The sequence below is a fragment of the Magallana gigas genome, chromosome 1 (genome assembly GCF_963853765.1).
Source record: "Magallana gigas chromosome 1, xbMagGiga1.1, whole genome shotgun sequence".
NCBI classification, from domain to species: Eukaryota; Metazoa; Mollusca; class Bivalvia; order Ostreida; family Ostreidae; genus Magallana; species Magallana gigas.
In genome coordinates, this window is record NC_088853.1 from 1,936,511 (window position 1) to 1,952,015 (window position 15,505).

Sequence of the window (15,505 nt, forward strand, 5' to 3'; positions counted from 1 at the left end):
GTTCAAATCAAATTAACTTGTTGGACGCCACACTACTAAGTGTACATCCACTGTCGGGCATTAAGCATTATTACACACAAACCTCATCAGATCACACTTGCTATAGAAACAGCTGTTTAGCCTAAAAATATGACACCAATTATTCTTTACCATACAACTGTGCTTATCAAAGCGTGTGAATTGTGTCTGAGATCAGACTGGCGTCAATAAATGTATTAAATTTAAGTTATTTAAGTATGATTCCCAATACTTTTTACGGAAATTACTTATAATTGACAGCTATAACAAATCTCACGGGACTGAAATCTACACGATTCACTTTTTAAACTAGTGGTCGATCGGTCAAGACATTTAGGAACACAAGGAAATTCACGGACTGCACAAAATAATCAGGGTGTTTAAGACTCAAATTTTCATAGTAGTTAAATTAATTTTATCATTACGATCAATTCATTCATATATTTTATGATTAATGTGGGCTATGTATTTTCTGCAGTGTCACTACATTCAAATCCTCCAAGATTCACCAAAGAATAGATTTCAATCTAATATAAAATACTTATTACATACAATTATTTTTCTCTCCATACTTTTCATGGGTACCGCTTTAAATATTTGAGTAGCATTAGGAAATGTCAAAATGTACTTGTGGGTATATTAGTGCATGATTTCAATGTCATGGCTATCAGTTAGCAAATTGTCAATGCACCGAATTGAAGACAATCGTGCAGTATACTAAAAAAACTAGTTTTCAAGTTAAGTTATGTGTTGCTTTTGGTTAATATGTGATATATGTAATATGTGTAATTTAATTTTAATAATTCATAAGAGCATGCATAAGATTGTATAATCAAGTATTGATTTATTTAATAAAATAAAATATAAATGGATATATTTAATCATTATGCTTTAGTATTTTTTAAGTCCATGGAAAATGCTGACCACACCTAAGGCCTAACAATCATATAAACCATTTTTCAAAAGATGATTATTCAAAACGAATAAAAAAAAAAGATAAACAAAATTAATATATTTAACCCCTTTTACCAGACAGCTTAATTTTGATTTTAAATTAAAAAATACTTTCATCCTTACACACGCCTATTAACTTACGGTCTGGCATTCTAATTATTTGCGTCATTGTAGGAAAACAGGTTTCGGATTACATCAAAACACCTTGTAGTATGTAGGGCAACCGATCGGGTGTATTAACATTTAAAAAATGATGCGGGTGGGGGGGGGTGAGAACTCGAGCGTGATTCAGTAAAAATTGCTAATAAACTGCATGAGTTAAGCATGAGTTAAGCTCTTAAATCATACATTGCTGGGTAAACAATGAACAATTTAAACTGAACTTTAAAATATATTGAATGTGGAATATGATGCATTCCAAACTCGGTGTACAGCTGGAGTGAATTTATACACGATTTCTCTGCTGGAACGATACTAGTTTCTTCTAAAAAAAAAAGTTTTTTTAAATGGAGATGAAGAGAGAGAGAGAGAGAGAGAGAGAGAGAGAGAGAGAGAGAGAGAGAGAGAGAGAATGTTTTAATATGTGTTTAATATTTCACTTCTTCACATTCATCTTATGTCAAACACATGTAAAAAGATATACAGTACACCAATTCAGGGTGTGACAGAGACTATACAGCAAACCAACCAATCAGGTGACACTTCTATTGTTGGGTGTGGGATGTCAGTCATACAAGGTCTGCATACATTCAGGTACACCTGACTGCAGGTCTTACATGAATTATTACAGACCGGATATTTTAATAATCATACGAAAAATACGTTTGTCATCATTGGGTAAGATATTGATTTTTATAGGTAACTTTGATTTCATTTAAGAATTTCCTGTTTTAAAAGATTGATGTGAAGTTTTGTTTAAGGTGGTGGTGGGGAGTGGGGGGGGGGGGGAGGGGGGTATGACAGTGGGGATGAAAAAAATAGCGTTAAGTATATGAGAGAACTTGTCGTTTGTTAACTAATTTTCTTTATGTTCCAGTATTCCAGTTTCTCTTTTTATTCCTTATAGACTAAAGAGTTCTGATTTTAGCGTGCTAAATCGGATGTTAAGGGGAAAAACTACCATCCATTGCTTCCGAGAAGTAGAGGGGAACTAGAGATTTCATTAAACGACACAAGGAATATAGAAGTAAGTCAAGACAAACTATGTATCATGTCAAATTATATAAGGTAGTCGATTAGATGGATCATATCAGATTACATAATGCAGTCTATTAGATGTACATGTCATTGAGTAGGTCACATAGACATGATACAGACACAAGTAACATTAAAGTAAGTCACTCCAAACTATGTACCATGTCAAATTATATAATCAATTCATTATTTTTCGAATTCGTTTTGTGCGTGTTTTAAAAAAAGGGGGTGGGGGATGTTATTGAAATTGTGTAAAATGTGGAGTATATTTGTTAATGAACAATTATATGGGGTGATAATGCATGTATGTAATGTGGTATTATCTTATAAAACTGTTTATATTTACTGAAGGTTAAACACAGTAATGACAGATCAGTTACAAATATAACGGAAGTATTTGCCTTTTTTAAATAAAACTTAAAATGTTTTAATAAAATGTTGATAAAATAAAACTTCCCACAGATGGTAGTAAGGTCTTTCGACTACGCAGTCCGTCGACATACAACTGTTGCTTATGTTTTGTCGAAATATTTTAGGATATCCGTTATCATGCATGCATAAATAAAAAAAAAAAAACTTAACAAAGAGGATAATGATTGGGACATTCATCTTTGATACGGAAATACAATTAAATCTTATTTGATTTTTGCATGTACCTGGAGAGAAGTTAAACTGAAACGTCCCTCATATATATATTTTTTTTTTTTGGGGGGGGGGAAGAAATCGAAGTTGCAACTAGTTTATGTATTTTGAGCTGAGCAAGGCTTAATATAGAATGTCGTAAACTAAATTACTTTATTCTGATCTTTCACAGGATGAATGACCATCTTTAAGTCCTCCTTAAAGATAGCTTAAAGGTGTTTAAAGGTAGCTTAAAGACGATCTTTAAGCCACCTTTAAGCTACCTTTAAGCTATAAGTATTGCTTAAAGGTGGCTTAAAGAAAGCGTAAAGATGGCTTAAAGGCAGCTTAAAGACTATCTTTAAGCAACCTTTAAGCCACCTTTAAGGACAACTTATAGGTCCTTAATGTCCAAACTTCTTTAAGCCACCTTTAAGCCACCTTTAAGCTACCTTTAAGCCACCTTTAAGCCATTAAAAAAAATTTAATTCAATATTGTGCTTAATTTCCAACAAAATGTATTAACTTTATGAAAGAAAAGGTATTAAAACGGTTTTTGTTCTAGAAAGAAAAATGAAAAAAGAAAACACAAAAAAAAAACCGGCCACCGCGAGAATTGAACCCGGGACCCTTAGTTTACTAGCATCACCACACATCCTCTGCGCCACGGCAACTTACATATATATCAGCGTTTTTATATCCTATATATCAGTGGATATTGAATCACTGTATTTAATGTGTTTACTTGAAAAGATTTTGACAAACCATTCAGTTTGTAACAATCAATTATATCTAATTTATAAATTACATGCATGCATGTATTTAGAATGAAATACGGAACTTGGTCTTCAGTGAACAAAAATATATTATACCTAAATGGAAACCGTTAGATTCACTATAGTAGGCTTTCTTAGTTAATAAATTTAAACCGAGTAGATATACGTTCATCTAATTTATAGCTATAAAAATGTAAGAAAGAAAATGAAATCATTTCTTATATTAAATGCATTGATACTATAAGGGTATTTGTTCAATTTCCCGCAATTTCCCGGTTTTCATGATCGCGGCGCCGTTCCAATATGTTTAAATATTTACATGTAATTGTATGTACATGTACATGATTTATAAACTATCAATTCTATAACAAACAAAATTACCAATTACCGGTGAGGTATTTACTGCATGTGGCAATTGCAAATGACTTGTACATACAATTGTATGATGTGCCAGGCCGGGTATATTTGACATATTTACCCTTATACATATATTTAAATAATCAACCCCTATTTATGATCACCGGTACATTAATTAATTAGCCTCAAAATTTTACTCTTACATACATGTATCGTTAATTTGTAGACGTAACATCTTTGAAACCCAGAGCTAGGAAATAATACTTTGAAAATGAATTACAAATGTAAATTAACTTTTATTCACTAGACTTATCGTATACTCGTACATACTAAGATTCAACGCCTTTAGAAACCCTGACGTGCACCTGGGCACACGACACACCTGTTGTGTATATCTTGTATATTCTGTGTTAGTTCCAGGGGTTTTCTTAAGTAGGACAAACAATAGACTTTAATTAGATATACACAAACATGCACCTGGGCACACGACACAACTGCTGTGTATATCTTGTATATTCTGTGTTAGTTCCAGGGGTTTTCTTAAGTTGGACAAACAATAGACTTTAATTAGATATACACAAACGAACAAAACTATGTCTAGACAAACAAAGCAGTAATATCCTGCCCGATATAACAAAGGCGGTTGAGAGTCTTTTCATCTTTAACATGTATCTAGCAGATCTAGAGTTAGAAATAATGAAAAGTGAAAAAAAAAATACAAACCTTAAACCGATTAACAAATTAAATCATGCATTTTTGGTTCATTATCTTTATTTTGTTTAATAACCGGATGAACTGAGAGAGAGAGAGAGAGAGAGAGAGAGAGATTTTTTCACCGATTAATTCATAATAGGAAACAAACATACTTAAATTAGTTTTATGCACATATTAAGATACAGAGACTGCGCTCATACCTACAATAATATTGAAACCCCCAAAAAATTATAAAGAATTTTATAACGGCAATCTGTGTCCATCAGAGCGGTGCTGATGATAGCGATCTGTGTTTAATGGAGCGACGCGACGATTAAAACCGCCTGGAACACCCCCCCCCTTCCTTGGAAATTATATTATCACTCGGATGACCCCCTCACATCTCTATAAAAGAGCTTTTGCATTTAATATATGTTTTTATTGTTCAGCTTGATCAATATTGACTTAAAGGCCACTTAAAGACAGTGTAAAGGCAGTGTAAAGAGAGCGTAAATGCCACTTAAAGATGCTTAAAGGTGGCTTAAAGGTGGCTTAAAGGTAGCTTAAAGAAGTTTGGACATTAAGGACCTATAAGCACTTGCTTAAAGGTGACTTAAAGGCGGCTTAAAGGTTGTATAGCCTTTAAGCTCCTTTAAGTCACCTTTAAGCCACCTTTAAGGACTTGCTTAAAGATGGTTTTTCGCCCTGTGTTTGGCACAAGAGTGTAAAAATGGAATTCAGTAATTGTGGCATAAACTGGAAGTGGACGAGAACAGGAAAAGGGCGATTTCAAACCTGTTGTTATCTCCTTCATTACAATATTGGTAGAATAGAACAAGATCAAAAGGTCAAGGTTACATCTCAGTGTCACTTTTAGGGGGGTTACTACTTCTCCAATAGCTTATAAAGAAACGTTCACGGCAAACATGTTACTGGTTAAATTTGTTTTCACTTTTAAATGACCTTGACCTTTGACCTTGACCTTTTTGTCATGCAGAGAAATCATTGATGCCACTGCAAGTTGTTCCGTGTGTCTGCAATTGCCTGTTTTCATATTTTGGATTCGACCACGGCGACTCATCACAAGTGTATTCAAAACAATATATTTACATTCCAAATATGTTTTGCATGTAAAGTGTGTGAAAAGATACTGCAGTTATAAACTGTAACACACACAGGGTACTCAAAGGTTAAAATGACTAGTTTTATTATGACGTCACAAACGCTGAACGCTGTAAAATGCAACGTCACATTCGAGAATCAAAGTTCACGCTTGTGGCTGTTCGGTGGCTCTTCCATTAATTTGAACTTACCCTTAGGATGAAACAGAAAAAACACATTTGCAGACAAGGAAAGAAGTTTTAAAAAATGTAAATATAAGCATTAAATCATCATTTTTTGAAAGATATAGTCTCATAACTGCAGCGGTGTGTGCATATACATTTTCATAACGCGCTAGCGCGCGTTATTCAATTTGCATGCACACACCGCTGCAGTTATGAGTAATGAGATTATGAGACTATATCTTTCAAAAATTAATGACCCAATGCTTAAGTATACGGTGTCAATTATATCAATGTAATGTGATGTACACGCAGCCTTATATATAAGGTCAGCCGCGTTTACAAGAGCAAGTTATGCAAGATTGAGATGCGTAGTGAATGATTAACGTTAAGTGACTGGTTGACATGGTAACACCTTTCATTAAGGAAACAGTAATGCTGCCTGGTCAAAGTTTTGTCCTGAGCAGCTAACTAAGATGTTGACGGCGTCCTCGAATTTTAAATAAACAACTGCCTTTAAGGATCCAAATCGATAACAGCCAGTCAGGTACACCTGAGAAAAAGTAAATAAATGAAAGAGAGAACATGTTAAAAAAGTTTAAAGTATAAGTAAAATAAGAAAGAGAAAGAGCGGTAGAGAGAGATACAGACAGACAGAAACATAGACAGAGGCGGAAAGAACGAAATAGCGAAAAAAAGATAGACAGGAAGAGAGAAAGAAAGAGAGAGAGAGAGAGAGAGAGAGGGTTGAGTACATAGCTGAAGAGGTAAAAAATTTGACTGCAGGTTTTGACTGTACAGTTAATATGACCAAGGGTAATTAAAAACAAGTACACAACAACATGTTAATACTTTGTGCCAATCTTCAGAATCCTAAAACCCGGTATTCTTATTTATGTTCCCCTATAATTGTTTCCATAATTCCCTAAATAAATAGTTTCCATAAAAGAATATTTTTCTATTTGTGAAAAATGTCTGATTTAAAAATATGTGCTAGAGACAGGGCTTTCCGACCCCCCCCCCCCCCCAGCCCCCAGGGTGTCGATATCTATAGGGTGAAGGAAGAGTTTGTCATTGTCGGCGCCGAAAACGTCCACAGCTCAAAGATCAGGAGTTCTGGGATATACCGTAGATATTTAAATGATGCAGTGATTAGAGTGCATCATATTGACCCAACATGCAAAAATCGGCTCTTTATCCTACATGTAATGCACCAAGCTAATATTTTAAGTTGGTACAAATAACACGGTCACTGACAGATAGCAGAGACTCACTTTTGTTCTCTCTATTTCCATTTTACTTTTAACAGAATTCCTCATCTTTGCAAGAAACAATTTTAGTGTCCATTCTATGTTCTAGGTTGAAACAATGGAATCGCGTTCTTATTTATTAAACAAATAAACTACCCAGAGGGCAAAATCCAGGCACCTTACAACACCCTTGGCTTTCTATGATGAGAATTATTAAAGGTATAAATGCCGTTTGAAATCTATTAAGCAACACATTTTATACACTTTCTGTAAATTATACAGTTTAAGTCAAACGCATTTAAAAGTTTTGAATATAGATTCTAATGAATTCATTCGGTCAGTAAACGACAATTTTGAAATATTCAAAAGCACGTGATGTGACAAGCTAATTTTAGAACGTACACAAGATGTCGACGCAAAAACGTGGTTTGTCTGTGGGCAGTGGAATAACGCGTCCAAAGAGAAAAGAAAGAAACAGTTTGACAGAGAACGTTGTAAAATTAGAGTATATATTGAAGAACACATCTAGCGGTGGGAACGTGTTAAAGACGTCGTGCTTAAAGTGGAATAAAACAGCTGGAAAAAGTCCATAAATTCCTTTTAATATAACGAAATGTCGTTTCGATCAGTGTCAGCCATTTTTGTGATGATGTGTTATTCCACCTTAATTATGAGCTTGCCGGGTTCATGCTAAAGACGGGTGGGTCACACAGCGGTGTGTTTTCTTTTTTAAATAAGATATATTTACTCATAAAGGAAAAAAAATTATATGCATGGTATGATATTCATTGTCTGATTATGATAAAACTTGTATAGGATTTAAAAATTGTATCTGTTTTGAGTCAAGTGACCCCAGAAGGGATAATTTTGACTTGCTATTTTATAATTATATATGTTGTCAAATGCATGAAAATAATGATTTATTGCAAAAGAGCTCTCATCAATTGTCATCGACACTGATACGCACCCATCCTCATAAAATGCAGATGAAAATATATGATATTTTTTTCTGTTAACAGCACAAAAACCCCAAACAACTGTAAACAAACCTGTCTTATTACCTCGTCCTGCATGCTGCTCTTCTGAATTATTATTCCCGCACACATGCGCAAATGTACCTTAAACGTTAATCGTTTATGGATGCGCATAGGTAAATCGCCGTTGTTCATTTGTAACATTTTTTATCGAATTCTTTTTTATGTACTTAGTCATGCTGACAAAATTTGGGTTTGGCTTTCAACATCACAAAAAATGGCGTTAAAACGGCATATATATACCTTCATTCATTAATATGTTTTATGATTAATGCGGGTTATGTATTTTCTGCAGTGTCACTAGCTTCATATCCAGCATGAATCACCATAGAATGGATTTTAATCTAAAATAAAATACTTATTAACTACATTCAATTATTTTTCTCTCCGTTCTCATCATGGGTACTGCTTGAAATATTTAAGTAGCATTAAGAAATGTTATCCTGTACTTGTGGGTATATTAGTGTGTGATCTCAATGTTATAGCTATCAGTTAGCAAATTGACAAGGCACTGTATTGAAGGCAATCGTGCAGTATACTAAAACAACTATTTTTTAAGTCCATGTACTCAGAAATGTATTGCTTTTGGTTAATTTGTGCAATGCAAAATTTTCCTAAACATAAGGGTTAATAGATTCGTCAAACCACAAATATTTTTATCTAAATGGGTCAATAATGGGCCGACATCGCTTTTCAATGAATTGATTTGTTTTAAAAAGAAAAAAAATAAAAATAAACCGGAGAGGTTGTTTTGACTTTATAATCTTAGATTAAAAATTGGTCTCAATGGATGTAATTTGATTTTAGTAATTTATGAAAGCATGCCTAAGATTGTATAATCAAGTCCCTATTTCTTTAATAAAACAATAATGACATACTAATCATTGTTCTTTATTATCTTTTAAATCCATGGAAAGTTCTAAGCACACGTAACAATCATATAAAGCATCTATCAAACGATGATCATTTAAAACGAATTAATAAAAAACATGTACTATAAACTTCTACCAGACAGTCTAATTTTGATTTTAAATTCAAAAATACTTTCATCCTTACACACCACACACACCTATCAGCTTACAGTCTGGCATTCCAATTATTCTCGTCATCACAGGAAAACAGGTGTCGTATTACATCAAAACACCTTGTAGTATGTCGGGCAGCCAGTCGGCTGTATCAACATTTAAAACATGATGCAGGGGTGGGGGGGGGGAGTGAGAACTCGAGCGTGATTCGGTGAGAATTGCTAATAAACTGCATGAGTTATGTTTTTAATTTAAACAATGCTGGGCAAACAATCAACAATTTAAACTGAATTTTGAAATATATTAGATTGGAAACTGATACATTTCATGATCGGTGTACAACTTGTGTGAATTTATACTTGATATCTCTGCTGAAACGATACTTCTTTCTTCTAGAAAAAGAAAGTTTATTGAAATGGAGAGAGAGAGAGAGAGAGAGATAATGTTTTAATATTTGTTTAATACTTTACTTCTTCACATTTATCTTATGTCAAACACATGTAAAAAGATAAAAAGTACAACAATTCAGGGTGTGACAAAGACTATACAGTAGACCAACCAATCAGGTGACACTTCTATTGTTGGGTTCTCGATGTCAGCCCAACAAAGTTTGCACACATTCAGGTACACCTGACTGCAGGTTTCATATGCATTATTACAGGCCAGATATTTTAATAATCTGACAAAAAATACGTTTGTCATCATTGGGTAAGATATTGATTATTATATGTAACTTTGATTTGATTAAAACATTTCTTGTTTTAACAAATGTAAACTTTGAATTGAAGTGAAGTCTTGTTTTGGTGGTGGGGGGAGGGGGGCTTTATGACGGTGGGGATATAGAAATAGCGTTAGGTATATGAGAGAACATGTCGTTTGTTTACGAGTTTTCTTGATGTTCCAGTATTCCAGTTTTTCTTTTTATTCAATATAGACTACAGAGTTCTGCTTTTCGCGTGCTAAATCGGATGTTAAGGGGAAAAACTAGTATCCATAGCTTCCGAAAAGTAGAGCAGAACTACAGATTTCATTAAACGACACAAGGAATATAGAAGTAAGTCACGGCAAACTATGAATCATGTCAAATTATATTCAGTAGTCTATTAGATGTATCATATCACATTTCATAATACAGTCTATTAGATGTACATGTCAATGTGTAGGTCACATAGACGTGATACAGACACAAGTAACATTAAAGTAAGTCACTCCAATGTCAAATTATATAAGGCAGTCTATAAGACGTACATGCCATTGAATAGACTGGTCTATAAGACGTACATACCATTGAATAGACTGGTCTATAAGACGTACATGTCATTGAATAGACTGCCTTTGAATCAATTCATTATTTCTCGAATCCATTTTGTGGGTTTGATTTCTTTCTTTTAAAAAAAAAGGGAGGGGGTGGTATTGAATTTGGATGCGGAGTAAATTTGTTAAGGAAAAAATATATGGGGTGATAATGCATCTATGTAATGAGTTATTATCTTATAAAACTGTTTATACTTACTATAGGTTAAACACAGTAATAAAAATTAGTTACAAGTATACAGGAAGTATTTGCCTTTTTTTTTGAAAAAATTATTCCAGTAAGTAACAACAAAAACCCCTGAAGGATTCGAACGCGGGATGTACGGATCACAAGTCCGACACTTTATCCACTCGCCTATGGAGTAGGATACATGTTTTAGTCCATAAAATCCTTTTAATAAAACGAAATGTCGTTTCGATCAGTGTCAGCCATTTTTGTGATGATGTGTTATTCCACCTTAACTATGAGCTTGCTGGGTTCATGCTAAAGACGGGTGGGTCACACAGCGGTGTGTTTTCTTTTTTAAATAAGATATATCTACTCATAAAGGAAAAAAAAGTTATATGCATGGTATGATATTCATTGTCTGATTATGATAAAACTTGTATAGGTTATTATACAAAAACTTTTAAAAAATATATAAATTGTATTTGTTTTGAGTCAAGTGACCCCAGAAGGGATAATTTTGACTTGCTATTTTATAATTATATATGTTGTCAAATGCATGAAAATAATGATTTATTGCAAAAGAGCTCTCATCAATTGTCATCGACACCGATACGCACCCATCCTCATAAAATGTAGATGAAAATATATGATTTTTTTTCTGTTAACAGCACAAAAACCCCAAACAACTGTAAACAAACCTGTCTTATTACCTCGTCCTGTATGCTGCTCCTCTGAATTATTATTCCCGCGCACATGCGCAAAAGTACCCCAAACGTTAATCATTTATGGATGCGCATAGGTAAATCGCCGGTATTCATTTGTAACTTTTTTATCGAATTCTTTTTTATGTACTTAGTCATGCTGACAAAATTTGGGTTTGGCTTTCAACATCACAAAAAATGGCGTTAAAACGGCAAATATTTACCTTCATTCATTAATATGTTTTATGATTAATGCGGGTTATGTATTTTCTTCAGTGTCACTAGCTTCATATCCAGCATGAATCATCAAAGAATGGACTTTAATCTAAAATAAAATACTTATTAACTACATTCAATTATTGTTCTCTCCGTTCTTATCATGGGTACTGCTTGAAATATTTAAGTAGCATTAAGAAATGTTATCCTGTACTTGTGGGTATATTAGTGTGTGATCTCAATGTTATAGCTATCAGTTATCAAATTGACAAGGCACTGTATTGAAGGCAATCGTGCAGTATACTAAAACAACTATTTTTTAAGTCCATGTTCTCAGAAATGTATTGCTTTTGGTTAATTTGTGCAATGACAAAAATTCCTAAACATAAGGATCAATAGGTTCGTCAAACCACAAATATGTTTATCTAAATGGGTCAATAATGGGCGGACATCGCTTTGTAATGAATTGATTTGTTTTAAAAAGAAAATAAAAAAAAATAAACCGGAGAGTTTGTTTTGGCTGCGGACTTTAAAATTTGGAGATTAAAAATTGGTCTCAATGGATGTAATTTGATTTTAGTAATTTATAAGAACATACCTAAGATTGTATAATCAAGTCTTGATTTCTTTAATAAAACAATTATTGACATAATAATCAATATTCATTCATATCTTCTAAATCCATGGAAAATTCTAAGCACACTAAACATTCATAGAAAGCATCTTTCAAATGATGATTTTTTTTTAAACAAAAACATCCAAAAAGATTTTAAAATTTACTTTATTTAACCTTTTTTAACAGACAGCTTAATTTTGATTTTAAATTAAAAAATCCTTTCATCTTCACACACACATATCAGCTTACAGTCTGGCATTCCAATTATTTGCGTCATCACAGGAAAACAGGTGCCGTATTACATCAAAACACCTTGTAATATGTAGGGCAACCAGTCGGCTGTATCAACATTTAAAACATGATGCAGGGGTGGGGGGGGGGGTGAGAACTCGAGCGTGATTCGGTGAGAATTGCTAATAAACTGCATGAGTTATGTTTTTAATTTAAACATTGCTGGGCAAACAATCAACAATTTAAACTGAATTTTGAAATATATTAGATTGGAAACTGATACATTCCATGATCGGTGTACAACTTGTGTGAATTTATACTTGATATCTCTGCTGAAACGATACTTCTTTCTTCTAGAAAAAGAAAGTTTATTGAAATGGAGAGAGAGAGAGAGAGAGAGAGAGAGAGAGAGAGAGAGAGAGATAATGTTTTAATATTTGTTTAATACTTTACTTCTTCACATTCATCTTATGTCAAACACATGTAAAAAGATAAAAAGTACAACAATTCAGGGTGTGACAAAGACTATACAGTAGACCAACCAATCAGGTGACACTTCTATTGTTTGGTGCTCGATGTCAGCCCAACAAAGTTTGCACACATTCAGGTATACCTGACTGCAGGTTTCATATGCATTATTACAGGCCAGATATTTTAATAATCTGACAAAAAATACGTTTGTCATCATTGGGTAAGATATTGATTATTATATGTAACTTTGATTTGATTAAAAAAAATCTTGTTTTAAAAAATGTAAACTTTGAATTGAAGTGAAGTCTTGTTTTGGTGGTGGGGGGAGGGGGGCTTTATGACGGTGGGGATATAGAAATAGCGTTAGGTATATGAGAGAACATGTCGTTTGTTTACGAGTTTTCTTGATGTTCCAGTATTCCAGTTTTTCTTTTTATTCAATATAGACTACAGAGTTCTGCTTTTCGCGTGCTAAATCGGATGTTAAGGGGAAAAACTAGTATCCATAGCTTCCGAAAAGTAGAGCAGAACTACAGATTTCATTAAACGACACAAGGAATATAGAAGTAAGTCACGGCAAACTATGTATCATGTCAAATTATATTCAGTAGTCTATTAGATGTATCATATCGCATTTCATAATACAGTCTATTAGATGTACATGTCAATGTGTAGGTCACATAGACGTGATACAGACACAAGTAACATTAAAGTAAGTCACTCCAATGTCAAATTATATAAGGCAGTCTATAAGACGTACATGCCATTGAATAGACTGGTCTATAAGACGTACATACCATTGAATAGACTGGTCTATAAGACGTACATGTCATTGAATAGACTGCCTTTGAATCAATTCATTATTTCTCGAATCCATTTTGTGGGTTTGATTTCTTTCTTTAAAAAAAAAAGGGAGGGGGTGGTATTGAATTTGGATGCGGAGTAAATTTGTTAAGGAAAAAATATATGGGGTGATAATGCATCTATGTAATGAGTTATTATCTTATAAAACTGTTTATACTTACTATAGGTTAAACACAGTAATAAAAATTAGTTACAAGTATACAGGAAGTATTTGCCTTTTTTTTTGAAAAAATTATTCCAGTAAGTAACAACAAAAACCCCTGAAGGATTCGAACGCGGGATGTACGGATCACAAGTCCGACACTTTATCCACTCGGCTATGGAGTAGGATACATGTTTTAGTCCATAAAATCCTTTTAATAAAACGAAATGTCGTTTCGATCAGTGTCAGCCATTTTTGTGATGATGTGTTATTCCACCTTAACTATGAGCTTGCTGGGTTCATGCTAAAGACGGGTGGGTCACACAGCGGTGTGTTTTCTTTTTTAAATAAGATATATCTACTCATAAAGGAAAAAAAAGTTATATGCATGGTATGATATTCATTGTCTGATTATGATAAAACTTGTATAGGTTATTATACAAAAACTTTTAAAAAATATATAAATTGTATTTGTTTTGAGTCAAGTGACCCCAGAAGGGATAATTTTGACTTGCTATTTTATAATTATATATGTTGTCAAATGCATGAAAATAATGATTTATTGCAAAAGAGCTCTCATCAATTGTCATCGACACCGATACGCACCCATCCTCATAAAATGTAGATGAAAATATATGATTTTTTTTCTGTTAACAGCACAAAAACCCCAAACAACTGTAAACAAACCTGTCTTATTACCTCGTCCTGTATGCTGCTCCTCTGAATTATTATTCCCGCGCACATGCGCAAAAGTACCCCAAACGTTAATCATTTATGGATGCGCATAGGTAAATCGCCGGTATTCATTTGTAACTTTTTTATCGAATTCTTTTTTATGTACTTAGTCATGCTGACAAAATTTGGGTTTGGCTTTCAACATCACAAAAAATGGCGTTAAAACGGCAAATATTTACCTTCATTCATTAATATGTTTTATGATTAATGCGGGTTATGTATTTTCTTCAGTGTCACTAGCTTCATATCCAGCATGAATCATCAAAGAATGGACTTTAATCTAAAATAAAATACTTATTAACTACATTCAATTATTGTTCTCTCCGTTCTTATCATGGGTACTGCTTGAAATATTTAAGTAGCATTAAGAAATGTTATCCTGTACTTGTGGGTATATTAGTGTGTGATCTCAATGTTATAGCTATCAGTTATCAAATTGACAAGGCACTGTATTGAAGGCAATCGTGCAGTATACTAAAACAACTATTTTTTAAGTCCATGTTCTCAGAAATGTATTGCTTTTGGTTAATTTGTGCAATGACAAAAATTCCTAAACATAAGGATCAATAGGTTCGTCAAACCACAAATATGTTTATCTAAATGGGTCAATAATGGGCGGACATCGCTTTGTAATGAATTGATTTGTTTTAAAAAGAAAATAAAAAAAAATAAACCGGAGAGTTTGTTTTGGCTGCGGACTTTAAAATTTGGAGATTAAAAATTGGTCTCAATGGATGTAATTTGATTTTAGTAATTTATAAGAACATACCTAAGATTGTATAATCAAGTCTTGATTTCTTTAATAAAACAATTATTGACATAATAATCAATATTCATTCAT

General features: G+C 33.2%; 1 protein-coding gene and 2 long non-coding RNA genes across 3 annotated transcripts in view; all 3 read left to right on the forward strand.

Moving 5' to 3' along the window:
• LOC117687390 (talin-1) overlaps positions 1-15,505 on the forward strand; it is a 111,571-nt gene that overhangs the window by 34,519 nt on the left and 61,547 nt on the right. The window lies entirely within an intron of this gene.
• On the forward strand, positions 1,282-10,263 carry LOC136273008 (uncharacterized). The gene is made up of 3 exons (XR_010711130.1): positions 1,282-1,809; positions 2,039-2,158; positions 10,140-10,263. It is a non-coding gene; the product is annotated as an uncharacterized lncRNA (long non-coding RNA).
• On the forward strand, positions 12,644-15,219 carry LOC136273010 (uncharacterized). The gene is made up of 3 exons (XR_010711133.1): positions 12,644-13,143; positions 13,370-13,489; positions 14,029-15,219. It is a non-coding gene; the product is annotated as an uncharacterized lncRNA (long non-coding RNA).